We start from the raw sequence: 26,354 nt of genomic DNA on the forward strand, positions 1-26,354 counted from the left end.
CCAGGAAAGGGGGGTGGGGCGATGGGGCCCCCGCTCACTCCGGACTGGAAAAAGAAGGTTAGGAAAGCGAAGGATTCCAGCCCGAGCGCCGCTCCAGCCACCCGAGTCCCCCAGCTCTTGGCCTTGACCAAAAGTGCTCTACCGCGTCTGCAGCTTTGTCATTTGTCAACGTGCGCTACAGCTGTTTTCTAAAATCACACTCATGAGAAAAAATAAAGGCAACATTCATGCTGCCACAGAAAGGGTTCTTTGTTCACTCACCAATTAATTTGCTAATGTCGCCTTGGGGGGAATTATTTACTATTTCAAGCTATATTTAGCATATTTTACCGAAAACTTGAGAATTTTAAAGGCTAGGATTTTTAGTGTGATCTTTTTTAAAGGAAGTTACATATGGGGGTTTAACGTGTTGGTGAGTTAGCAGACCAACTGAAACAGAATGATCATGTGAATACAAAGATACTTTAGACTCTTTAATAATAATGCACTGAAGTAAAGGTTTTGAATATTCCCAGCGTGCCTCAAACTACCTCAATACAAACGAACACTGGAATCCACTTACTAACACCGAAATGGGCCAGGGATTACTCGGGAGTTAGACTCCTCCATGCAGTATTAAAATTCTTACCAGTACCCTGCTCTGTGTTGAAAAGAGTTGCTTATCCTTTTTTCTATTTATTTTTCCCTTCTGTAAAAATTGGACTGTTTCTTTTCTCAATTGAGCTGTTTTGAGGGTATGAAAGGGGGGTTATTGAGTAGGGCAGTAAAAAGACTAGGATAACAGCTGACATGCTCAGTTGAAAGCAGTTTAATACTTTCTCTTGCTCAGAGAGAATGTAATGAGACATTCTTTATATGGTCACTGATTTTTTTAAAAAATCTGATTTCCCTTTGCATTCTGTATGATTTCTCTTTGAGTCTCTAGAACCTAAACCGTCCTTAAAAATTTCAGCTTGCAGGATCACCTTTTATCTTGGGTTAATAGAAAATATATTTTCTCATCAGTCTCTTCCACAAACCCACAAGTGAAAAACAGACACTAGAATGGATGCATGGATAAAGGAAATGTGGTATATACATGCAATGGATGATTAGCCTTTAAAAAAAGAAGAAAATTCCTTCATTAACTACAACATGGATGAACCTTGAGGACCTTGTACTAAGTGGAATCAGCCAGTTGTAAATCACAAAAAGTGATTCCATTTATATGAGGTATCTAAAGTAGTCAAACTCTTAGAAAGTAGAATAATTGTTATTACCAGGGGCTGAGGAGAGGGGAAAAGGGTAGTTATTCCACAGGTTTAGAGTTTCAGGTTTGCGGGATGAAAAAGTTAACAGAGATCTGTTGCACGTGGTGCACGTATAGTTCACACTACTGAACACTAGAAAATGATTAACATGGTAAATATTGTTATATGATGATATACAAATAATACAAAAATGAAACAAAAAAGACACCAAAATTGTTGACAACTGGGAAGTGTCAAGAAGGGAGAAAGTATTCATTTTTTCCTTAGTTACTCAATATGTGAGCCAAGCTTGTCCTGTGTAGGCATGAAATATCCCAAGATTTGTTAAGACTGGTCCTTGACCTCAAGAACCTAAGGCAATTTGTTACCAGGAAGGGGTCCCCAATCCAGTCCCCTAGAGCGCTTGGACCTTGAGCGAAGAATTCAGGGCAAGTCCATGAAGTAAAACAAGTTTATCAAGAAAACAAAGGAATGAAGGAATGACTACTCTGTTGGCAGAGCAGTGTCATGGGCTACTCGACTGAGTGTACTTATAATTATTTCTTGATTATATGCTAAACAAGGGTGGGTTATTCATGAGTTTTCCTGGAAAGGGTGGGCAGTTCCCAGAACTGAGAATTCCTCCCCTTTTTAGACCATATAGGGTAACTTCCTGACCTTGCCATGGCATTTGTATGTTGTCATGGTGCTGATGGGAGTGTCTTTTAACATTCTAATGTATTATAATTAGCATATAATGAGCAGTGAGGATGACCAGAGGTCACTTTCCCCACCATCTTGGTTTTGGTGGATTTTGGCTGGCTTCTTTAGTGCGTTCTGTTTTATCAGCAAGGTCTTTGGACCTGTATCTTGTGCTGACTTCCTGTCTTATCCTGTGGCTAAGAACGCCTAACCCCTGGATTGCAGCCCAGTAGGTTTCAGCCTTAGTGTACCCAGCCCCTACTCAAGATGGAGTGACTCTGGTTTAAATGCCTCTGACGTATTAATTAGTTTGTGCATATTAGCACACTCAATCCTTTTCAAAACATTCTAGTTCCTTAAGTGACTATGACACAGGCCTATGCAGTCAGTAAAATAGGTACAAAATAAAAGATAAAGTTCAGTGAATGTTGAGAAGAGTTCTGTGCTTTCTATGTCAGACAGAAGTTCGTAGAGGAAGTAAACATTGTCTTAGGTCTTAAAAGATTAAGAGTTTGTTAGATCTGGAGGAAGAAACAGTTAGAAGGGAAGGAGTATTTGAAAGAACTGGACAGACATCACATGCAAAACTATAAAGACATGGAAGATCATAGCCTGTCCTAGGAACAGACAGAGGTGAAGTTAGTGCTGGCATGAAGACTTCTATATTAAAGTAGGCAGAAAAAAGAGTGGTGGATTGAGCTACAGATTGAGAATCTGGTACAAAGCTACAGATTGAGAATCTGGTACAAAGCCTGGTAACATACTCACCCAACCTGTTTTCTTTTCTAAGGTAGCTAAATGACAGTTCTCAAACTTTGTGCATATAGGAAGAGCCACATGATTAGTTCTCGTCAACAGAATATGATCCCTGTTGAGCATTAAAGAAGAGTGTCTCTCCATTCTCTTTTATCTTCCTGTTCCAACCACATGAAGTCAGGTCAACCTTGAAGCCAGGTGTTTGAAGCCATTAGCACTGCCGTATGGAACCAATCTTTGAATGACTAGTTAGAGCAGAGCCTTCTCACAGCATGCGTTGTACTGTGATTGGAGTGAGAAATAGATCTTCAGTGAGTGGAGCCAGACATTTTGAGGTCAATTATTACAGCAGCTACTGTTATTTATCTTGGCAAAAAGAATATCACAGATGGTCCATTTCCTGATATCTTAAAGATCTTTTCATAATTTTCTTATGACCTCTTTTTTCTGGCCATTTCCCTTTTATTTGGTTTGTGTATTTGTAGTTTCTCTCATTAGCATATTTTAAAAACTTTATTTTACCAGTGTTAACAGAACGGATATCACATGTCTTCCAACCTCAAGGTCACTGGGGAACACACAGGAAAGGCTTCCAACCCAAGCAATATTTTTTTCCTATTTCAGTGGCTAAAATGCCACCATTTTGCATTCACTCTATTAGATGTTGTTGTCCCTAAATAAGATGTAACATAAGGTACAGTGAGGACATGTAAAGTAGTTTGGTGGTCTATTACTAGTCCCCAAATTGTGAATATTCATATACTAGCTATTAAAAAATATTTTGGTTCCTCAACAGCTGGAGAGGAAGCAAGTGTTGGTGAGGGCAGGCCTAGAGATCTAGGCTTAGCAGATGATCTTTTCCAACTATGTTTCAAGAAAAACTAGGTTTCCATAGAAGTTTAGGAGGTGGCAGAAAAAGAGTAGGCAGTGAGATCTGAACTCTGACACCGCATCTTAAAGCCAATTAGAGCAGTCTTATTGCTATCTTTAAAAAAAAAAATTAAACTTTCATATTCATTTTCATTAAAAAGATGGGTTTTCTAAGGTTAAAAACAAACATAAGTTTTAACACCACTTATCTAGGGCCAGAGTCTTCAAGGTGGGGTACAGAAGATGATCCCTGAAATTCCAGAATAAACTTCTAACCACAAACTTTTTTTTATTTACCAAAAAAATAAAAAATAAAAGGGAGAAACAAATTAAGCTTTACTAATAATGTCGGGATTGGTGCTGGTACCCCAGGTTGACCAGTAAGTGAGCTGACAGAAGGAATGTTGGGGGGCGTGGCAGCAGCAGGATGCACAGTGAGGGGTGGGGGAGGGCTGCCTCCTTTGTTCACTTTCAACATATTGCCACATGTTGCAGTTTCTGTACCTAAGGGGATTTACGAATGATATTAAGGAAACTACTGTTAGAGCAGGAACCAAGGGAGACTGTTAAAAATGCAAGAACAAGCAAACACAACCAGCCAAGCTGACGTTTCTGACACTCCTCTGGACCCACATTGCAAGGTAAAAAACCAATGACTCATCAGATTTGCCAAGAAGTTGACCATAATAATGGATTATAAAGAACACTTTTAAGTATGAATTTACAACCATTCTTGCTAACATTGATTTCACCCTAAGTGCATATTATAGTTAATAGACAATAATATTCTGAACCAACTGCAATTAGCTAGCAATGTAAAAACTAAGTATCAAAGTATTGAAGGCAAACTCAACAATGTTTCTAGCACGTTTAAGTAGTATACTATACATGAGTCAAAACTTTCAAGAAAAGTCACCAAGAATAAATGCTACAGAGTCTCTTCAGAGCTTTCTTAAAAATCAAAGTCAAAAAGCCACACACTCTTGGGGAAATAGTTTTCTTCTTGCCAGGATAAAAATATCTGAAATAATACATAGAACACAAATGGAAAACAAACAAACAAACAAACAAACCCTGCATTCCTTTGTCAGCAAATACCTTGAGGATATTCATATAAATTTTTGCTAAACATCAAGTCATAAGTATTTGAACAAGTTAAACAATGTGGGAAGTTTACTATAAGGTTAAACTGAAAGGACAGATGTTCTTAATATGTTCCACTTTATGGTATTTGAGAAATTCAGTGTGGTATTTATTACATTGTGTTTCAATACATTAATCACATTTTGAAATGACTTTTTTTTGTGACCCACTAAAGAAGAGCTGTAGTAGAGAAGACATTTTCTCTTCTACATCTTTTGACAATGCTGTAAACAATAATTGACTGTTTAAAAGGAAAAACTGTGTTTTATGCAAAACTTGTTTACCTGTAACCACTGATGGATTCGTTGTTTTGACTAAACATTTTTTTTTTTAAAGAAAAGAATTCCAAGCTAACACTACAATGAGAACAACCACATGAAATTCATTCACAGCATATTTCATATGCAATTTATTCTAACAAAGAAGCTGGAGCCAGAATACGCAACATTGTAAGAGGTTATACAAATGGTTAATTTTGTAGAAACAAGAATTTTGTAGCAGCTTGAAACAAAAGTTTTTGTTGTGCAATGTAACACACATACAGAAAAGTGCAGAAAAGCTATGCACATGATTTAATAAATATAAAATAAACATTACTGAAGTCTTTGGGGCCAAAAATTAGAGCATTATCAGTGCTCATGCAAAGGTGTGTGCATGTGTGTGTGTACACACATGGCACCCCTCTTCAGCTACAGACCTCTTCTTCTTTTCCTCAGAGGTTATAATGAGCCTGGCTTTTGGAATGCTTATTCGTTTTTCATTGTATTTTTACTACCTATATGTGCATTCCTAAACAGCTATTTTGGTTTTGCTTCTTTTTGAATTCTAAGTGGGATCACACTGGATGTATTTGTGTCTTGATTCTTTTATTCATCAACATTTGTAAGATTCAGTTGTGTTGATGTAGCTGTGGTTTGTTTGTTTTTCTCCTTTTCATTGCTGAATAGCATCCAATGAAAATACATGCCACCATTTATTTATCCATTCCATTGTAGATAGACTCATGGGCTATTCCCAGTTTTTGCCTATTATAAACAAAGCTGCTAGGATCACTTTTTCTCCAAAATATTGTATGTATGTTGGTGCGCCAGGTCACATGGCATGTGTATGTCCAACTTTCTACGCATAATTATTTTTTTAAGACATGGGGTCTCACTTTGTTGACCAGGCTAGACTCAATTGATTCTCCCACCTCAACCTCCCAAGTAGCTGGGATACAGCCACATGCCCAGCTCCTTAATTCTTTGTATACTTAAGTGTATTTACTATGTGCCAGGCATTACATTAAGTGCTTTGCAAATATTGACTCATTTAATTATCACAGCCACCCTATGGAGTAGGTTCTATTACTATCCTAATTTACTGGAGAGAAAATTGGGCACAAAGAGATTAAGAAACTTGCCCACCTGAAAAAAGAGGCCAGAAACTTGAGGATCAGCTGAGGTCAGGAGTTTGAAACCAGCCTGGTGAACATGGTGAAACCCCGTCTCTACTAAAAATTAAAAAATTAGCCAAGGGTGCTGGCTGGACCCTGTAATCCCAGCTACCCAAGTGGTGAGTAGAGGAGCTGGGATACCAATTCAGACAACTGGCCCCAGGGTCTGTACCCTTACCCACTGTTTGAAACTGTCTCCTTCATTATGTAATGTTTGTGATTGAAAACAATGCATGTAACCTATAAAAACTCTTCTATCTTAGAGAAATTTCTGACTCCCTAAACGTTTTCCAAATATAATTTCAGTCCATTTTTAAACTATGTGTTAAACATGTAAAAAATTTAATACATTTCTGATTAGGTTCAGAAACAGATGAGTAACATTTTACAAGAGGGAAATGTATTCATCAAATATCAACCAAAATCTTTGCATAATGGGACTAAAAAATGAGAACCATGAAGCAGTTCTTCCATTAAATTCCACGTAACTTTTTAAGCTCTTTCAGAGAGCCTTAAAATAAACTGAACATAAAACCAGATATCTGTATTGGTGTGCCATGAAGTATAAACCAAGATTTTAAAATGAGACATGTTCAATTATCCTTCTCTCTGTAAAGCTTTATTGACAATAACTTTTGAGAGGAAAATTTATTTGTATCATTATTAATACATTATACTATGATTGACTTGATCTTTACCTCATCTATTAAAAATTGTCTATTTGTGTTTTGTTGTATTCATAGTAATATATGCATGTAATTTAGAAGGCCCTTGGGAGTGTGCTCACATTGTTTTCTGATGGGGTACTCGGTTCAGAAACTTTGAAGGCTCCTGGCTGGTGCCTTGAGCTGTGCTCTGGAGGAGAAATGTAGAAGGACAGCGCAGTGAAGCTGGGGCTGCCAGGATGCAGAACATGGCTCTGGGGCTGGCTGCTGTGGTAAGGGAGGCTGCGAAACAGGAAGTAAAGGAGAAATAGCGAAAAGCAACACAGAGAAGCTCCAGACCCACTTACCTAGAAATCAGCTCTGTGAAAAATGTATTTGTATTGTTTTAACTAATCTAATGAGAGAGAAGGTTTGCAAATTTACCCAAAAATTATAAAATTGAAGATTAGCTTTTTTTTTTTTTTAAAGAGTTTGCGCGTAATTCATGAGAGTGACCTAAGCAAAGTCGTTCATCAGGGCCAATAACCTTTCAGTCAGTGTTCAACAAACTTGGCTTTACTCATTTTATTCCCTGGGTGAATCTTCCCAGAGAAGAAGCCTACAGTCGTCTTCTAAATTGTTGATTTATTTTAAATTGCAAGGCTGTAATCTCAACTGTGTTTGGAGAAGCTGAAGTGAGAATCTAGAACAAGCTTGTCCAACCTGCGGTCTGTGGGCCACATGTGGCCTAGGACAGCTTTGAATGTGGCCCAACACAATTTTTTTAACTTTCTTAAAACATTATGAGACTTTTCTTTTGCTATCTGATTTTTTTTTTTTTTTTTTTTTTTAAGTTAACCAGCTATCATTAGTGTTAGTGTATTTTATGTGTGGTCCAAGACAATTTTCTTTCAGTGTGGCCCAGGGAAGCCCTGATCTAGAATGTTCTGTACATGTGAAATCCAACTATCCTAAACTCTTTCTGAAAATGTCTATGTTTGCTTCTTTGAACTTCTGTTATCCACCCACCTCCATCATTGTGCTCAGTGATGTTTCCTAAACAACTGTTTGGTTTTGCAGTTAAAATATTACTTTAAAATACCACAACACATGTTTCTTTGCATCAGAACTGCCTGTTTCTATTAGCATTTTTCAAAGGGTTGAACTCCAAAGAAATCTGGTAATTTGGCCTCTAATATGCCTGCTCTGTTACTTAGTTCTTGAAAAGCAATCGTACTATTCTAGGCCGGGCACAGTGGCTCACACCTGTAATCCTAGCACTTTGGGAAGCCAAGAGGGGAGGATCATCTGAGGTCAGGAGTTCAAGACCAGCCTGGCCAACATGGTGAAACCCAGCCTCTACTAAAAATACAAAATTTAGCCAGGCATGGTGGCAGGAGCCTGTTGTCCCAGCTACTCAGGAGGCTGAGGCAGGAGAATCCCTTGAACCTGGGAGGCAGAGGTATCAGTGAACCAAGATTGCACCACTGAACCGCTGCCTGAGCAACAGAGCAAGATTCCATCTCAAAAAAAACAAAAACAAAAACAAAACAACTTTGAAAAATTATAAAATACCAGTGGCTGGCGGAGGCGTGGCCCGGGCACTGCAGCCTTGCCTGGCGGGGCTCACGCAGCTGCCCCGCGCCCAGCCGGGCTCGGGTAGGGGACGCCTAGGGTCCGGCAGGCCCGGCTGTGCTGCTGGAAACACAGGACGCGCTGCACGTGGCGCTGGAGCTGGTCATCGCCGCTCTGTCGCTGGCAGGCAATGTGCTGGTGTTGGCCGCGGTGGGCACGGCGAGCTCGCTGCAGACGCCCACCAACTACTTCCTGGTGTCCCTGGCTGCGGCCTCGGCCGTGGGGCTCTTCGCTATCCCCTTTGCTATCACCGTCAGCCTGGGCTTCTGCACTGACTCCTGTGGCTGCCTCTTCCTCAAGCAGAGCTCCATCTTCAGTCTCCTGTCCGTGGCAGTCGACAGGGACCTGGCCGTCTGTGTCCCGCTCAGGTATAAAAGTTTGGTCACTGGGACCCGAGCAAGAGGGGTCATTGCTGTCCTCTGGGTCCTTGCCTTTGGCATCGGATTGACACCATTCCTGGGGTGGAACAGTAAAGACAGTGCCACCAGCAACTGCCCAGAGCCCTGGGATGGAACCATGAATGAAAGCTGCTGCCTTGTGAAGTGTCTCTTTGAGAATGTGGTCCCCATGAGCTACATGATGTATTTCAATTTCTTTGGGTGTGTTCTGCTCCCTCCCCTTATAATGCTGGTGATCTACATCAAGATCTTCATGGTGGCCTGCAGGCAGCTTCAGCGCACTGAGCTGATGGACCACTCGAGGACTACCCTCCAGTGGGAGACCCACGCGGCCAAATCCCTAGCCATGATTGTGGGGATTTTTGCCCTGTGCTGGCTACCAGTGCATGCCGTTAACTGTCTCACTCTTTTCCAGCCAGCTCAGGGTAAAAATAAGCCCAAGTGGGCAATGAATATGGCCATTCTTCTGTCACATGCCAATTCGGTTGTCAATCCTATTGTCTGTGCTTACGGGAACCGAGACTTCCGCTATACTTTTCACAAAATTATCTCCAGGTATCTTCTCTGCCAAATAGATGTCAAGAGTGGGAATGGTCAGATGGGCACAGCCTGCTCTCGGTGTGGGCCTGTGATCTAGGCTCTGGCCTCTTCAAGGAGAAGATACAAATCCACAATAAACAGAGGACATGGCTGGAGGAGTCTTACTGTGAAAGATAGCTACACCTCACAAGGAAATGGACTGCCTCTCCTGAGTACTTCCCTGGCGCTACCACATGTCTAGCTAATATGTATGTGTCACTAGTAGGCTCCAAGGGTTGACAAATATATTTATGATCTATTCAGCTGCTTTTACTGTGTGGATGATGCTGACAGCTTGAACGGATTCTAACAGACAGTTTTGTTTTTAAAAGTCTGCCTTGTTTATGGTGGAAAATTACTGAAATTATTTTACTGTGAAACACTGTGAGCTATTATAATGCAAATATTTTTTAACTTAGAAGCAATGGAAAAATAAAAGTTGGTTGTACTACAAATGTATACTTGCTCCTAGGAAGGTGACTTCAAAAATTAAAATATAATTTTTTGGCCAGGAATGGTTGCTCACGCCTGTAATCCCAGCACTTTGGGAGGCCAAGGCGGTTGGATTACGAGGTCACGAGTTCGAGACAAGCCTGTCCAATGTGGTGAAAACACATCTCTACTAAAAAATACAAAAATCAGCTGGGCGTAGTGGTGTGTGCCTGTAGTCCCAGTCCCAGCTACTCAGGAGGCTGAGGCAGGAGAATCGCTTGAACCTGAGAAGCAGAGGTTGCACTGAGCCGAGATCACCCTGTGTACTCCAGCAGGTGACAGAGACTTCCATCTCAAAAAAAAAAGTATAATTATTCAATCAAGAAACTGCTGTATTAATTTAAGGAAATGATAGTCTCATAAGTTAAGTCAAATTTTAACCTCCATTCTTTTCCATATTTAGAAAACTACCCTAGGGAAAAAAGCTGGTGAAATGGGATCCCTCCTCTACCAAATTCTGCCTTATAGAGCTAGGTAGGGAACTTTGCTTTGCTCCAAAGTTCAAGTTTGATTAAGTTCTTAGAATCCAAAGGGTGAAAATTTTACTAAGCAAAATTATTTAACTCTGTGTGTATATGAGGTTAAATAAAAATACAACTTAGAAAAGAAATTATAAAATACCACCCCCAGGAATGTGTATAAATAAATACAAGTGTTATTATCAAGCATCATCGATTGTGTATCATGTAGTTATGCGTAATTTTTTTTTTGAAGTTTTCTGTTTGTAGTCATACAGAAATATATGTTAGAGTTAAGCGGTATAACACTCTGCTGGTATATCTTATTTTCAAGGAACTCTTATTATGTTAAAAAATAGATTTTGTTCAGTATTGTTACAATCCAGGTCGTGTTTTAACTGTAGTAAAAGCCTTCCTCATTTCCTGCACTTCCTTTGCTTCCTGCATTGTTTACATGCATTTCTGCTGTGGCCATCTGTTGGGTACTATCCCAACTGACACATTTTACAAATATGCTTTGACTTGTTCTCCTTTTTTATTCAAAAGCTATCACAAATCACCTCCCTTGACCTCATCTGCCCTCACACAATACATTTCGTTCTTCTTTTTCTCAACTTGTTTATAACTTTTCACTTCTCACTCTATAAATCCTGTCTGCAGTTAAAAACTTGATTTTACAGGTAATATTAATTGAAATTTTCTGAGAGTTTTTTGTTTGTTTGTTTTTTTGAGAAAAGCCCTGCTAATGCCATTATATATTAGGTTGGCAGCTTCTACCCCTCATGAATAGTCCTTTTGGCATTCTAATAGATCATGTAGCTGAAACATTTAACAATTTTTGGCTTAAGGACTTTTTTTTACTTTTTTTTTTTTTTCTGCTTGACATCCTCGCCTGAGATTCCCTTGTACACATTCTTACTTATTCTGATCTTCATGTTCCTTTTTTTTTTAATGCTGTCTCTCAGTAGAATCAGATATTCCTCTTTAGAGCTCTTTAAATATTTAAAATATTAAGCTAAGACTTCAGTAATATCTCCGATTGATATTCTTTCCTCTTCTATCTTCAAATTGAAACGTATGGATTTGTGTAATCGTACCATCTCTCCAGCTATACTACTAGTTTCTTTCCCCTGGCTAAGATCTGTTTAGCCAGATCCAAACCCCCTTCCCAGTCAGTAACTGTCACAATGCCGACAAGGCCCATTCTGTTTTTGCTAATGAGGGAGCTTGTTCAGTGTTCATCTTCAACATGTTCTCGTGTTACCAGCTCCCTCCAGTTCTAGGACCTGGGTAAGACAAGGGCAGTCTCCATCTACATTAAAAGACATTTAGACCTTTCTCAGTGATAATTATGGACAGCCAAGCATAGGTGCTTCTAGACTAATCTCAGTGGCAAGCAGAACTTTTTAAACTTCTCCACTAAATTAGAGATACCTGAACAAAGCCTCCAATATTCCCATCCCTAAACTCCCATTCAGGCTGCAACTTAAGTAGTGCTGTGCAAGCCCTGATTTCTTCAGAGTCTTCTTGAGGTTTTTGCCTATGTGTTATGGTATATCCTCATTGATTTAATATAAAATTAAGGATTAATTACCACTGGGTAAAATTGAAGAATGTGCCATGTTTATACTGTGACTTTTAAATACTTTGGTTTACTACTATAGAAATTGACAAATCATAAGAAGAACCTATTAAATTCTTCGGAGCCAGAAAATCCTTTTCTTCAGTAAAATATGGTAACAAATGACATTTTGTTGAACAAGTTAGTTCAAAACTCTTTGTAGGTGCACACACAAAAAAAGAATAATCAGTCATTGTTCCTAGAATGTTTTCCTATTGGCAAAACTCTGTTTTTACTGATTATTATGTCTAACTCTTCCAAATCATGGGAAAAGTTTATGAGTCAATCAATGAATATAAAGAATGAGACACTCAGAAATGTATAGCCCTGGTGTAACATAAGAAGCAGTGAAGTATGATGTAATAAAAACAAAACAAAGCAGACAAAAAAAGAGCAGAGTTTACTTTGCTTTGTTGTTTCAGCACAAGCATTTTAGTACTCAATAGCTGTAGTCTTGAAATGGAACAGTCTGTTACTAGGCCACTACCCACAAACATCCACAAATTGTACACTATTAGTAACTCTCCATGCTAGACTCTAGAATTAGGAAATATTTTCAGCCAATGTATTTTATTAACTCACTATGATCTAATATAAATTCTTCATTCCTTTTGCATTAACTATGATTACAACAATGTTTTGCTAATGATCCCCATCATGATCTCAAAGATTTTTATTGCAGGAAGTGAAATTGATCTAAATAGAGTCGCTATTCAAAACAATCCAGCTAGAAATGTCATGGGGAGAGGCCATCTGGGCTGCTTAGGCTGGCCTCAGGATGACATTGCCTGTTAAGTCACATTATCTCATTCTTCAGTTTTGCAAGCCCAGAAACTTTATTTTGTCAAGGTGCCCAAGGTTGATCACACTCAGGGGACTAGGTTTGTGCCAACTCAATGCATAAGAGGCCAGTGTGTAAGTTAGAATACTATTTTTCTCATTTGTAATGGGACTCTTGACTATTAATGGGGTAGAAACTTACAATAGGTAGCAAACACTGTCTTCCCTTATAGGAAAGTCTTCATGGGAAGTCCATTATCATCTTTTCAGTTCAATAAACATTTATTAAACACCAAGAGTACAGGTCATTTTGATCCCAAGGATGTTTTGCATCTAAAAACACTTTTATTAGAACTGTACTGACACTGAGTTATCACGGAGAGACATCATTTCCAGAGCAAACTGCATCAAGCCAATTTACGCCTTGACCAATTTTCTAAAATTTTATCTTCTGATTGGCAGATTCAACCATTTAGGAAAGACTGTTGATCTAGCTGCATTAACTACAAAGATCATCCAAGAGCCACAGTCACAAAGCCAGTCTCTGAATATGGTTCTTCAAAGAAATCTTACAACTCTCTGAACAGGCATGGAAATAATTGCATGTAATGCACATATGCTTTTTACTATTAGATTTTCTTAACAAGTAGTGATGTGAAAAGTTGAAATCTCCAGAGCTAGACCAATACTGCTCATTACCCAGTATCAGGGTATTACTAAAATGAATTCTTGAAAATTTTATAGCCAGTTTAACCTAACTTGCCCCATTCCCTGATAGCCTTGTTAAGGGCCCAGCTGTAACTTACCTTGGCCATCCAGGTTTACCCATGCTTTGCTTCCTGCCAAATCTTTCTAGTTCACCTTCTGGAATGCCAATCTGGGTAGAGAGGGAGAACCAGACAGTTACTCTTTCATCCTCCTGAAGCACGTTCTTCTGAGATTCAAGAAAGACATTTACTATACTCCCATCTCTCTCTCCTGTTGCTGTCATTTAGCCAACTCCCAAACACCTAACTTAATGCTTCTCAACACACACATTGTTCATTAAACGCCAGTATCTAGCCTCTTTCTCTCAACCCCAGATATGTCCATGGTCCTTCATGATCTCAATGTCCTCATGAACTCCTTTTCAAGATCTCAGCCTCTTTTTCCATGATGACCTTCACTTCCACTCCACTTCATGCTTCCTTATCATGGGCAGACTCTGAATAATATTACTGCCTGCAGTAGCTCCACATCGAAACACTGCATTCAAATATCCAACAACCTGGACAAGCAGCCTTCTACTCTGTTTCCATCATCTGGTTGCTCCCTGCTTGTGCTCTTCTGGGACCTCCTAACTCTTGATCCTCCTGCTTTCTCCCTCTCTGGTAACCCTCTTCTGTCTTCGTTTTCTTCCCTATCTAACTGAGGTTTCATGTTGTAGCTCTTGTCTCTATTCTCATAGCCCTTGTTCTATTGTTTTTCAGTCCAAAACCCCAACCCTGGAACAACCCTAGTGTGTGATTTTTCAATACCCATATGTGTGTTGTAAAATATTGCTGTAGAAAATCGCAAAATAATGCATATTGTTGGCACTATAAATTCATGGCCTCCAACTTCAATTGGGCATTTGGTATTGCCTGGCCCTCCAGAGTGTTTCAAGCCTTCTCACTTATCTCTGTCTCTAACTTTGATATCTCTTCCCTCAGTCTCGTGTTTTCTGTCACAGAAAAAACAGAGGCATCAGCTGGGAAACGTCCCTCAGCTTCCCACAACTAAGCTAACACATTTGCACGTAGCCACATCCATTCTTTTCTTTTCCTCCAGTCACAATGCAATAAGGATGCTTATCTCCTTTCAGGCCAGTCCCTCTGATAGTGGTGTGTGTAGCCCTTCAACTTGGAGGGACTGCACTGCATCCATTTCCTTTCTCTTCTCTCGTGTCATCAACTTTTACCTCTCTACTGCTCTTCGCTGTTAGCATTTAAACACATGCAAGTCTCTGGCTGTCATTCTTTCTTCCCCATACGGCTAGAAGCAACTTTTTTTTTTTTTTTTTTTTTTTGAGACAGTCTTGCTCTGTCACCAGGTGCCAGGCTGGAGTGCAGTGGCTCAATATTGGCTCACTGTAATCTCCACCTCCCAGATTCAAGTGATTCTCCTGCCTCAGCCTCCCAAGTAGCTGGGACTACAGGCATGCACCACCGCACCAGCTAACTTTTGTATTTTTAAGTAGAGACAGGGTTTCACCATGTTGGCCAGGATGGTCTCAATCTTTTGACCTTGTGATCCACCAGCCTCGGCCTCCCAAAGTGCTGGGATTACAGGCGTGAGCCACCGGGCCTGGCCAAAACTTTTTTTTTAAGAAGAGAAAAAGAAGGACAGCATCACTTGCTAAGAATTGTATTATGGTCTATAACATGTTTTCCAGTGTTTAAAGCAAACTGCTTTTAAATGCTACAAAATTGCTCACCTGGAAAATTATTTGCCACTTAGAATTCAAATATTTTACCAGTTCTTAATTGTTCAGCATTGTTTTCTTCCTTAAACTTTTAAATTACAAAATATACAAAAGGCATAAAACATAAATGTATAGTTTAATAAATAACTATAAAACTAATATCTGCTTAACTATCATTTAGATCAAGGAAATAACCCTATCCTATATGTCCCTTCTAAATTGATCTTCTCACCCTTCTAGAGATAACCATCATCCTGAGTTTTGTTATAATGATTCTTCACCTTTTCTTTATGGTGTAACTCTTTCTTTGTCCCTTCTGGCCGACTCTTCCTCTTCTCCATGCTGCTCCATCAAGTGGAAAGCTAGCTTGTATGTTGACGGGTTCCTTTGGCCCCTGGCTTCCAGTTAGGTTTGGTCAATGCAGAGATCAGAAGGAGCAGAATGAGATAGGATATTTTCTTCCCCTGGCTCCTCTCCTGCAGAATCTCCTTTGTCACCCACTGTAGTAGTTGAGTTCGCTGGAGTAATAGAACCAACATGATGTGCGTATGTATATGTGTGTGTAGCGTGTGTGTGTAAATAGATACGTATGTGTATACACACACAGCATACACACACACACACACACACACACACACACACACACACACATATATGTAGAGAGAGAGAGAGAGAGAGAAAGAGAAAGAGAGAGAGATATTTATTTTAAGAAATTGACTCATGCAATTGTGGAGACTCAGATAAATCCACAATTTGCAGGGTAGGCTGGCAGGCTGGAGACATAGGGAAAAGTTGCAATTTGAGTTCAAAGGCAGTCTGCTGGCTGAAATCCTTCTTGGTTGAGGGAGAATAATCTTTATTCTATTAAGGCCTCTGACTGATTTGATGAGTCACAACCACATTATGGAGGGTAATCTGCTTTATTCAAAGTCCACCAATTTAAATGTTAATCTCATCCAAAAAAATACCTTCACAGAAACAACCAAATATATGGACACCATGATCCAGCCATATTAGTCTATTCTCATGCTGCTAATAAAGACATACCTGAGACTGTGTAATTTATAAAGGAAAGAGGTTTAATGGACTCACAATCACGGCAGAAGGTGATGGAGGAGCAAAGGCATGTCTTACATGGTAGCACGCAAGAGAATGTGTGCAGGAGAGCTGCCCTTTATAAAACCATCAGATCTCATGAGACTCATTCACTATCATGAGAACAGCATGGGAAAAACTCACCCCTGTGATTCAGTTACCTCCCACTGGGTCCCTCTCATGACATGTGAAGATTATGGGAGCTATAATTCAAGATGAGGTTTTGGCAGGGACACAGCCAAATCATATCATTCTACCCCTGGCACCTCCCAAATCTCATGTCCTCACATTTCAAAGCCAGTCATGCCTTCCCAACAGTCTCCCAAAGTCTTAACTCATTTCAGCATTAACTCAAACGTCTACCAGTCCAAAATCTCATCTGAGATAAGGCAAGTCCCTTCTGCCTATGAGCCTGTAAAATCAAAAGCAAGTTAGTTACTTTCTAGATACAATGGGGGTATAGACATTGGGTAAACATACTGTTCCAAATGGGAAAAATTGGCCAAAATGAAGCGGCTGCAGGCCCCATGCAAGTCCTAAATCCAGCGGGGCAGTCAAATCTTAAAACTCTAAAATCATCTCTTTTGACTCCATGTCTCGCATCAAGGTCACGCTGATACAACAGGTAGGCTCCTATGGCTTTAGGCAGCTCTGCCCCTGTGGGTTTGCAGGGTATAACCCTATTCCTGGCTGCTTTCATGGGCTGGCGTTGAGTATCTGTGGCTTTTCCAGGTGCACTGTGCAAGCTGTTTTATGCTTTTGCTTCCTCTTGAACACTTTGCTGCTTAGAAATTTCTTTTGGCAGATACCCTAAATCATCTCTTTCAAGTTCAAAGTTTCACAGATCTCTAGAGCAGGGGCAAAATGATGCCAGTCTTTTTGCATAGCAAGAGTTACCTTTACTCCAGTTCCCAAAAAGTTCCTCATCTCCATCTGAGACCTCCTCAGCATGGACTTAATTGTCTATATCACTATCAGCATTTTGGTCAAAGGCATTCAACAAGCCTTTAGGAAGTTTCAAACTTCCCTACATCTTCCTGTTGTCTTCTGAGCCCTCTAAACTGTTTCAACCTCCACCTGTTACTCAGTTCCAAAGTTGCTTCCATATTTTTGTGTATCTTTACAGCAGCACCACACTCTACCAGTACCAATTTATTGTATTAGTTTGTTCTTAGGCTGCTAATAAAGACACACCTGAAACTGTGAAATTTATACAGAAAAAAAGGTTTAATTGACTCACAATTTCATCTGGCTGGGGAGGCTTCACAATCATGGCAGAAGGTGAAGGAGGAGCAGAGGCATGTCTTACATGGTGGCAGGCAAGAGAATGTATGCAGGGGAATTGCCCTTTGTAAAACCATCAGATATGAGACTCATTTACTACCATGAGAGCAGCCTGAAAAACTTGCCCCCATGAGTCAATAACCTTCCACCAGGTCCCTCCTGTAACACATGGGAATTATGGGAGCTACAATTCAAGATGAGATTTGGGTGGGGACACAGCCAAACCATATCACCAGCCAAGGTGACACATAAAAGTAACCATCACACCAACCAAAGGCCACATTTATGTTGTTTTTTTGAGTTGGAGTTTCGCTCTGTCACCCAGGCTGGAGTGCAGTGGTGTGATCGCAGCTCACTGCAGCCTCTGCCTCCCAGGTTCAACTGATTCTCCTGCCTCAGTCTCCTGAATAGCTGGGACTACTGGTGCAGACCACCATGCCCAGCTAATTTTTTATATTTTTAGTAGAGGTGGGGTTTCACCATGTTGGCCAGGCTGGTCTTGAACTCCTGGCCTCAGGTGATCCGCCTGCCGCAGCCTCCCGAAGTGCTGGAATTACAGGTGTGAACCCAAAAGACCAAAAGACCACAAAAGACCACATTTCTTATGAGACTTACCTTTCCATGCAACTATTCAGGCCTAGAGATGGTTATAGCTCTGGGCTGTTATGAGCCTGAGGTCATGAACCATTCCTTATAGCTTTTCCTAAACTTTGCCCATGCCTTTTATTAAACAGTCCTTAATTATTCAGCTTAAGTATGCCAATACACTTTCCAAGCATGCAATCCTAAACAGTATAATTGCCTGCCTTTGAATTTGACATAAGTGGAGTCATAGTGTGTACTTCCCTGTGTCTTGCTTCCTTTGTTCCATGTTATTTACAGAAACTTCATCCATATTGTTGTATGTAACAATTCATTCATCTTTGTTGCTGTATAGCATTCTAATACATGAATTTACTATGATTTAGTATCCATTCTAGTGTTGATGAATATATGTGTTTCCTGATTTGGGCTATCATAAACAATGCTTCTAGGAACATTTTGATATATGCATATATATACACATTTTCTTCTATGGTATATACGTAGGATTAGAATTACAACATCATAAAAAACATGTATATTTAATTTAATGAGAGAATGCCAGACAATTTTCCAAAATGGTAGCTTCAATTTACACTGCACCCATAGTACACAGCGTTTCTGTTACTCTCTATCCTCACCAAAGTAACCATCTTGTTATTCTCAACCTTTTGTATTTTTGCCAGTTCTGGTGGACAGTGAGTCATCATGATTTTAATTTTCATTTCCCTGACAACAATAACAATTGATTTTATTAGCCATTTGGATTTCTTTTTTATGTGGTATCTGTTGAAATCTTTTTTCTGTGTTTTACAGAGTGGTTTTTTTTTTTTTTTTGATCTGAACAAATTCTTTTTGTATTCTAGATTTTAAATCTTTGTTAGCTATATCTGTTACAAAGCGTTTCTCATTCTGTAGTTTATCTTTTCATTTCATTCCTTGCTGAACTGAAGTTCTTTAGTTTAACAAAATCAATTTTATCACTATTTTCCTTCATAAGTAGGACTTTTTCTGACTCATTAAATTCTTCCCTACTCTGCGATCATAACATTTTTTCTATATTATTTTCAGTAGCTTTGTATTTTGCCTCTCACATGTAGTTATTTAATCTACCTGCAAATAATTTTTATACATAACACAAAATAGGAGTACAATTTTCTTTTTCTCCATATGGATATTCCATTGTTCGAATTTCATTTTTTGAAAACAGTATCCTTTCCCTATTGCTCTGCAGTGCCATCTATTTCATATGTTAAGTGTCTGTACATGCATGGACCTGTGCTTTCCTATTTGTCTACTTTGTTATCCTGTCAATACTATGTTGCCTTAATTATTTCACCTTTGAAAAATGTGTCTTGTCTTGGCCCTTTGCAACCTTACATAAATTTTATAATCAGACCATCAAGTTCCACAAAGAAAAGAAGTTAAGATTTTAATTGTGATTGCATTTGTCTATGAATTCATATGGGATTTAGTTTTCCAAATTATAAACATAGTATATATCTCTTCACTTATGTAAGTCTTCTTTAATGTTTTCTAATAACGTTTTATTCCTACATAGTGGATATTTTTAAATGTTATTATGAAGGGAATATAAAGGAAATACATAAAGGGAATATAAAGGGAATATAAATAGGAAAAAAATCTATTTCCTATTTCATCTTCCACCTCTTTATTGTCGGTATATAAAAACATAGTTGATTTTTTTTTTTTGAAATTGATTTGCCTTCATAACTGCTAAGTCCCATTATTAATTCTAATAATTAAGATAGACTTCCTCAAAGTTTGTTAAAAATGATTCTTTCTTTCTTTCTTTCTTTCTTTCTTTCTTTCTTTCTCATTTATTTATTTATTGATATGGAGTCTCGCTCTGTCACCAGGCTGGAGTGCAGTGGCATAATCTCGGCTCACTGCAACCTCCACCTCGTGGGTTCAAGCAATTCTCCTGCCTCAGCCTCCTGAGTAGCTGGGGTTACAGGTGTGCACCACCACGCCCAGCTAATTTTTGTATTTTTAGTAGAGGCAGGGTTTCACCATGTTGGTCAGACTGGTCTCAAACTCCTGACCTCCTGATCCACCTGCCTCAACCTCCTGAAGTGCTGGGATTAAAGGCATGAGCCACTGTGACCGGCCCCAATTCTTTCTTTCTTACATGCCATTAATTTCTCAACTCACTACAAACGAATTTTCGTCCTCCACCACTTCAGTCACACTGCTGTTTCAAGGTCACCAACAGCTCTCAAATTGCCCAATCCAAAGAACACGCCTCTGCTTTCTCAAGAGCTTACAGGCTTTTCCCCCTTTTTGAAATGCCATCTTTCTTTCCTTCTATTTCAAAACACTCTTGTTTTTTCAGCTTCTCTGCTCCAGGATTACTTGTTCAGTCAGTCTCTTACATGTTGATTTCTGAGGGTTCTGCCCTAGACCCTTTTCTCTTCTCTTGCTATACATTGTTCCTCCTGGAGCCCTTTCATCTGTTCTCATGACTTCAGTGATTGCCCTACATTGAAGATTCTCAGATTTCAAATTCTCAGATCCTATATTACTCTCCTGAGCATCGAGCCTGTGTATCCAATTGCCTAGGCATCCCCAGCTGATCATTCCCCAGGAAGCTTAATAATAAAAATTCACTAACTTTATCTAAAAATATATATTTATGCAAACTCAGCATGTGTAAAACTTAAATTATCCAAGGCAAATATAAAAGAAAAATAAAATAGAGATATAAAAAATCAGGGAAAAGAGATAAAATCATCATTTTCAGATGATATGATTGATTGTATGCCTGGAAGTCCCAAGAGAATCAACCAAAAAAACCACTAAAACAAATTGAAAAATTAAGAAAATTGTCTGGGAACAAATGAATGAATTCATAATCTCTATATGTAAACAGCACCCACTTACAAACAATAGGAGAAAATATTTCACTTACAGTCATAAAATGGATAAAATCTCTTAGAATGCAACTAACTCGAAATGCATGAGATCTATATGAGAAAAACTTTAAACATTAATAAGAAAAGCAATAAAAAAAAAAAAACGGAACATGAAAAAGGCATTCCCTGTTTGCTCTAGTTACTGTTAGGATAACAAATAAAATCATCCTAAATTTAGGGGCTTAAAACAGCCATTTCATTTTGCTGACAAATTCTGTGGGTGAGAGGTTAGACAGAACACAATAGGAATGGCTCATCTCTGCTCCATGATGTCTGAGGCCTTAGGTGGGAAAACTCAAATGACTTGTGGTGATTCAACAACCTCAAGTGGCCCAATGACTCGAGGAGGCTGGAATCATCTGGAGGCATCTTCACTTTCATGCCTGACAGCTGGTGCTTGCTGTTGGCTAGGATTTCAGCTGGGGCCGATACCCAGATTCCCTACACATACCCTGCCCTTGTGGCTTCCTCACAGCATAGAGGCCTCAGGGTAGTTGGACAGCTTACATGGTGGCTCGAGGGTGCAGAAGTGGGTGTCCCAGTGAACAGGAAAAAATTACATCACTTTTTGTAACCTAGCCTTAGAATTCACACAGTGTCACTTCAGCTACATTCTACTGGTTTACAACTCAGAGACAAGATGGCTCAGGCTAAAGAAGCAAGGACATAGACCCCATTTCTTGATGAGAGGAGTGTCATCTTACAGTCTCTTTTGAAAATGTAATGTGACAGACGTGTTCTTGGATGAAACAGCTTGCCATCATGCAAATCTCAATTATTTATTAGTTAATATATAAATTTTCTGTGAATGTCCCCAACAACTTACATGTAATTGTTGTCTAGTACTTCAGCTTCCTTTTTTTAACCATAAAACTTAGTCATTATTCTTGTTCTAAAGGTCCATGTCTGTTTGAACTTATCCATGTGTTAATCACTCTCTTTTCTTATCATTCCTCCTTATATTCATTCTTCCTCCAAGATTTCCTTGTCCCTAAAATTCCTCCTTTAGTAGTTCTTTCACAACTAGGGCCTAATAATGGCAAATTCTTTTGATTTCTGTATGAAAATAAACTTTTCATTTCACTTTTATTCTTGAATGATACTTTAGCTGAATATAGAGTTCTAAGATTCACTAATGTTAGCTTCTGATTTACACATATTTGTATTAAAAAGTGCTTTTGCACTAAAATACCATCAGGGTCAAAAACAGTAGGGTTAAAATGGCAAAACCAAATTCTACATTGCCCTGCTATATTATACAAGTAACTTGATAAGACTTGTTTCTGATAGCAGGGATCTTATTGTCTCTTTAACTTTAAAGCAGAAATATTAAACAAATATTAATAAAGGCATACTTTGCATACAAAATTTTACATAAATATGGATATGTGTATGTGTGTTTATATAAAACAAAATCAATATTGTTGAAGATTTGGGTAATGTATTCAGAGTTTCTGTTTAGATAAGTTGAAAAGGAGAGAAATTGCCCTCTTTTCTAGTTACTGAAAAACACATTAGAATTTAAGAATTTACTTAAATGATGAAAGGAATGAGAAGGGAGAAAAGCAACTTAATTTATCTGTCTGATGTAAAGGAGATCTACCTTAGATTATCTGCTGACGTATTAGTCTGTTCTTGCAAGCAATAAAGACATACCTGAGACTGAGTAATTTACAAAGAAAATAGATTTAATTGGCTCACAGTTCTGCAGGCTGTACAGGATTCTGCCTCTGGGGAGACCTCAGGAAATTTCCAATCACGGCAGAAGGTGAAGGTGAAGCAGCAGGTACGTCTCACATGGCTGGAGCAGGAGGAAGGGAGGGAAGGGGGAGGTGCTACACACTTTTAACCAATGGGATCTCATGATAACTCACTACCACAAGAACAGCAAAAGCTAAATCCACCCCCATGCTCCAGTCACCTCCCACTGGGTCCCTCCTCCAACACTAGAAATTACAATTTGACATCATATTTGGGTGAGGACACAAATCCAGAACATATCAAGTGAGCAGTTCCTCTAAGAAGTAAGTGAATCCTCTCTTTATTCAGGACGACTTCATAACCTAATGGAATCAAATGGGACATTAAAGGATCTGTTACTAATCCTTCTAAAAGAAGGTCTGGGTCATGGATTTTTGTCTTTACTGGGAGTGGGAGGAGGTCCATGGATATGTTTTAGGAATCGTTGAACCCTCAAACACTACAGGTAACAGTTTGCCTTTCCTCCCTTTCTCCTCCCAGCATCCCTTACTTTCCTTACAGAAATAGAAAAGTAAGGAGGTAGCTAAATCCTTTTGGAATATCAAAGAAGAAAATCTGGGAAGGTTTCTAAGTAATAAAAACACATGGAAAAACACTAGAGGCCGGGCGCGGTGGCTCAAGCCTGTAATCCCAGCACTTTGGGAGGCCGAGGCGGGTGGATCACGAGGTCAAGAGATCGAGACCATCCTGGTCAACATTGTGAAACCCCGTCTCTACTAAAGGTGCAAAAAATTAGCTGGGCATGGTGGCACGTGCCTGTAATCCCAGCTACTCTGGAGGCTGAGGCAGGAGAATTGCCTGAACCCAGGAGGCGGAGGTTGCGGTGAGCCGAGATCGCGCCATTGCACTCCAGCCTGGGTAACAAGAGCGAAACTCCGTCTCAAAAAAAAAAAAAAAGAAAAGAAAAGAAAAGAAAAACACTAGAAATATAATTCTATTGAGATAGATTTTGACCAGCCCTTTGGATGACATGTCAGTTACTGTGTGCTTCTTGACAGTTATTAGCTATAAAATAATCATTGAAAATGAAAAGGCTTCTCACATTGAAGTAAAAAACCGGGTAACTATTAGATGACAGTAAAATTTAATCTAGCTTATAATCATTATAGAGTTGGGTTTAAAGCAAGCCCCCCTCAGATACTCAATTTTTTTTTACCAAGTTATATTATGGGAATGTACTTCATACACATTATTATCAGCTGACCTTTATTGAATTTTTAAAGAAAAAGTTCAATCACTTAGCTCTGTACATAAAACTGAAAAAGCTGAAAATCAGAAAACTTTCACTGTGATTAAACCACTAATGTATTTTTAAATGGTCACTGACATGCCAGTAACATGGAATTACTGAATTTCAATACTTAATTATATATGCTATGGTTTAAATTATGGCATCCTCTCCAAAATTCATGTTGAAACGTTATCCCCAATGCAACCATATTAAGGGATGTGGCCTTTGGCAGGTGATTAAGTCATAAGTACTCCATCCTGGCTGGGCATGGTGGCTCACACCTGTAATCCCAGCACTTTAGGAGGCTGAGGTGGGGGAATCCTTGAGCCCAGGAGCTTGAGATCAGCTTGGGCAACACGGCAAAATCCTTTCTCTACAAGAAAATACAAAAAAAAAAAAAAAAAAAAAAAAAACCCACAAAAACCAAAAAACCAGGTGTGGTGGTGTGTGCCTGTAGTCCCACTACTCGGGAAGTGAAGGTGGGAGGATCACTTGATCCTGGGAGGTTGAGGCTGCAGTGAGCTGAGATCTTGCCATTGTACTCCAGCATGGGTGACAGAGGGAGACTCTGTCTCCAAAAAAATTTTTTAAAAAAAGCACTCTATCCTTATATATGAGATTAATACCCCTATAAAAAGGCTCAAGTTTGAAGGGTACACTCTCTTGGCCCTCTGTGTCTTCCACCATCTGAGGGCACAGCATTCTTCGCTTCCAGAGGATGCAGCAATAAAGTGCCATCTTGGAAGTGGAGACTGATCCTCACCAAATGCCAGTGCCTCGGTCTTGGACTTCCCAGCCTTCAAAACTGTGAGAAATAAATTTCTGTTCTTCATAAATTACCCAGTCTCGGTACCATGTTATAGCAGCACAAATGGACTAAGGTAACATATTTATATGGAACACATTAAAGGGCTGGTTTTATCTCTTTAATGGATACTTTATTTTATCAATCAGTTAAAGGAGACCTATATTTTATTTAAAACTGTTTTTATATAGATTGACATAGAGCATTCTATACATGAGTCTAAATAAAATAATTTTTAAAAAGTGGAAAAAATTACTACCTCCCATCAACTATTGCATATCAATCTGTTTTGATTCCACAGAAAGATTTGCAATCTCCTTAGACCAGCAGCTGCTACAGTCATGTGTCTGCCCCATGCCCTTAGACCAGGCGTCCCCAAACTACGGCCTGTGGGCCGCATGCGGCCCCCTGAGGCCATTTATCCGGCCCCCCAACCGCACTTCAGGAAGGGGCACCTCTTTCATTGGTGGTCAGTGAGAGGAGCACAGTATGTGGTGGCCCTCCAACTGTCTGAGGGACAGTGAACTGGCCCCCTGTGTAAAAAGTTTGGGGACACCTGCCTTAGACTGTCTAATACCCAGAGCTAGTAAAATAGTTTATTTAGGCATAAAAACAAGCAGAAGGGTCAGACGGAGTGCTATTTTTCCAAAGGAAGAATGTATATGCTTTATAATACACAAGCATGAAAAATACTGCATTCAGGGATTGCAAATGAAAGAAAAACCTAGAGAAATGTAGAGAATAATGAAAACTCTCTCCAAGATTAAAACCATCAGATCTCTGCCAAACTCTTCACTTACATCAACGTGAGACTCTGTATCTCTCTCTCTCTCTCTGTGAATGTGTGTGTGTGTGTGTGTGTGTGTGTGTGTGTGCGCGTGCAGTGAGGGAAACAGTCTTCTGTCTGTGTATTTGTGTATCTGCATGCACACTTGTCATCGTTTGTGTGTGTTGTATCTTGAGAGTAGAATACAGGAAGTGGGGTGATCGTGGTATAAAAGTAAGGAAGAAGTCCATTTCTGTTGGAGTCTATCTTTCATTGTTTAAGAAAAGAGAAATATATTTTTATTACTGAAAACTCTGAACAATATGTAAGATAATTGAGTGATTATATGTCTATAGTTTTTTAATTTTTATGAAACTATTTTATTATAAAAGAAATACATGTTTATTATTTTGTTTCAAATAAGCAAATCCACCACCCAGATAATCACTTCATATATAGCTTTCCAGATATTTTTATGAATATGTGATATATATACTTCCAGATATTTTTATGAATATATGCATACATATTTTTGAAAAATTGAATTTTTTTTAACTTTTTTTTTTTTTGAGATGGACTATCCCTCTGGTTGCCCAGGCTGGAGTGCACTGGTGCAATCTTGGCCCGCTGCAACCTCCACCTTCTGAGTTAAAGCAATTCTCCTGCCTCAGCCTCCCAAGTAGCTGGGACTACTGGCATGTACCACCAT

General features: G+C 39.2%; 1 long non-coding RNA gene and 1 pseudogene across 1 annotated transcript; one reads left to right on the forward strand and one right to left on the reverse strand.

Annotated features, from left to right (window-relative positions):
* Positions 1–7,048: 7,048 nt before the first annotated feature.
* On the forward strand, positions 7,049–11,106 carry LOC101036250 (adenosine receptor A2b pseudogene; annotated as a pseudogene).
* A 764-nt stretch (positions 11,107–11,870) lies between these two features.
* Positions 11,871–22,875, reverse strand: LOC141580767 (uncharacterized). Its single transcript, XR_012513082.1, has 3 exons — positions 22,784–22,875; positions 15,467–15,703; positions 11,871–13,619 (listed from the first exon to the last, which is right to left on the reverse strand). It is a non-coding gene; the product is annotated as an uncharacterized LOC141580767 (long non-coding RNA).
* Positions 22,876–26,354: the final 3,479 nt, after the last annotated feature.

This window comes from Saimiri boliviensis, chromosome 1 (assembly GCF_048565385.1).
Source record: "Saimiri boliviensis isolate mSaiBol1 chromosome 1, mSaiBol1.pri, whole genome shotgun sequence".
NCBI lineage: Eukaryota > Metazoa > Chordata > Mammalia > Primates > Cebidae > Saimiri > Saimiri boliviensis.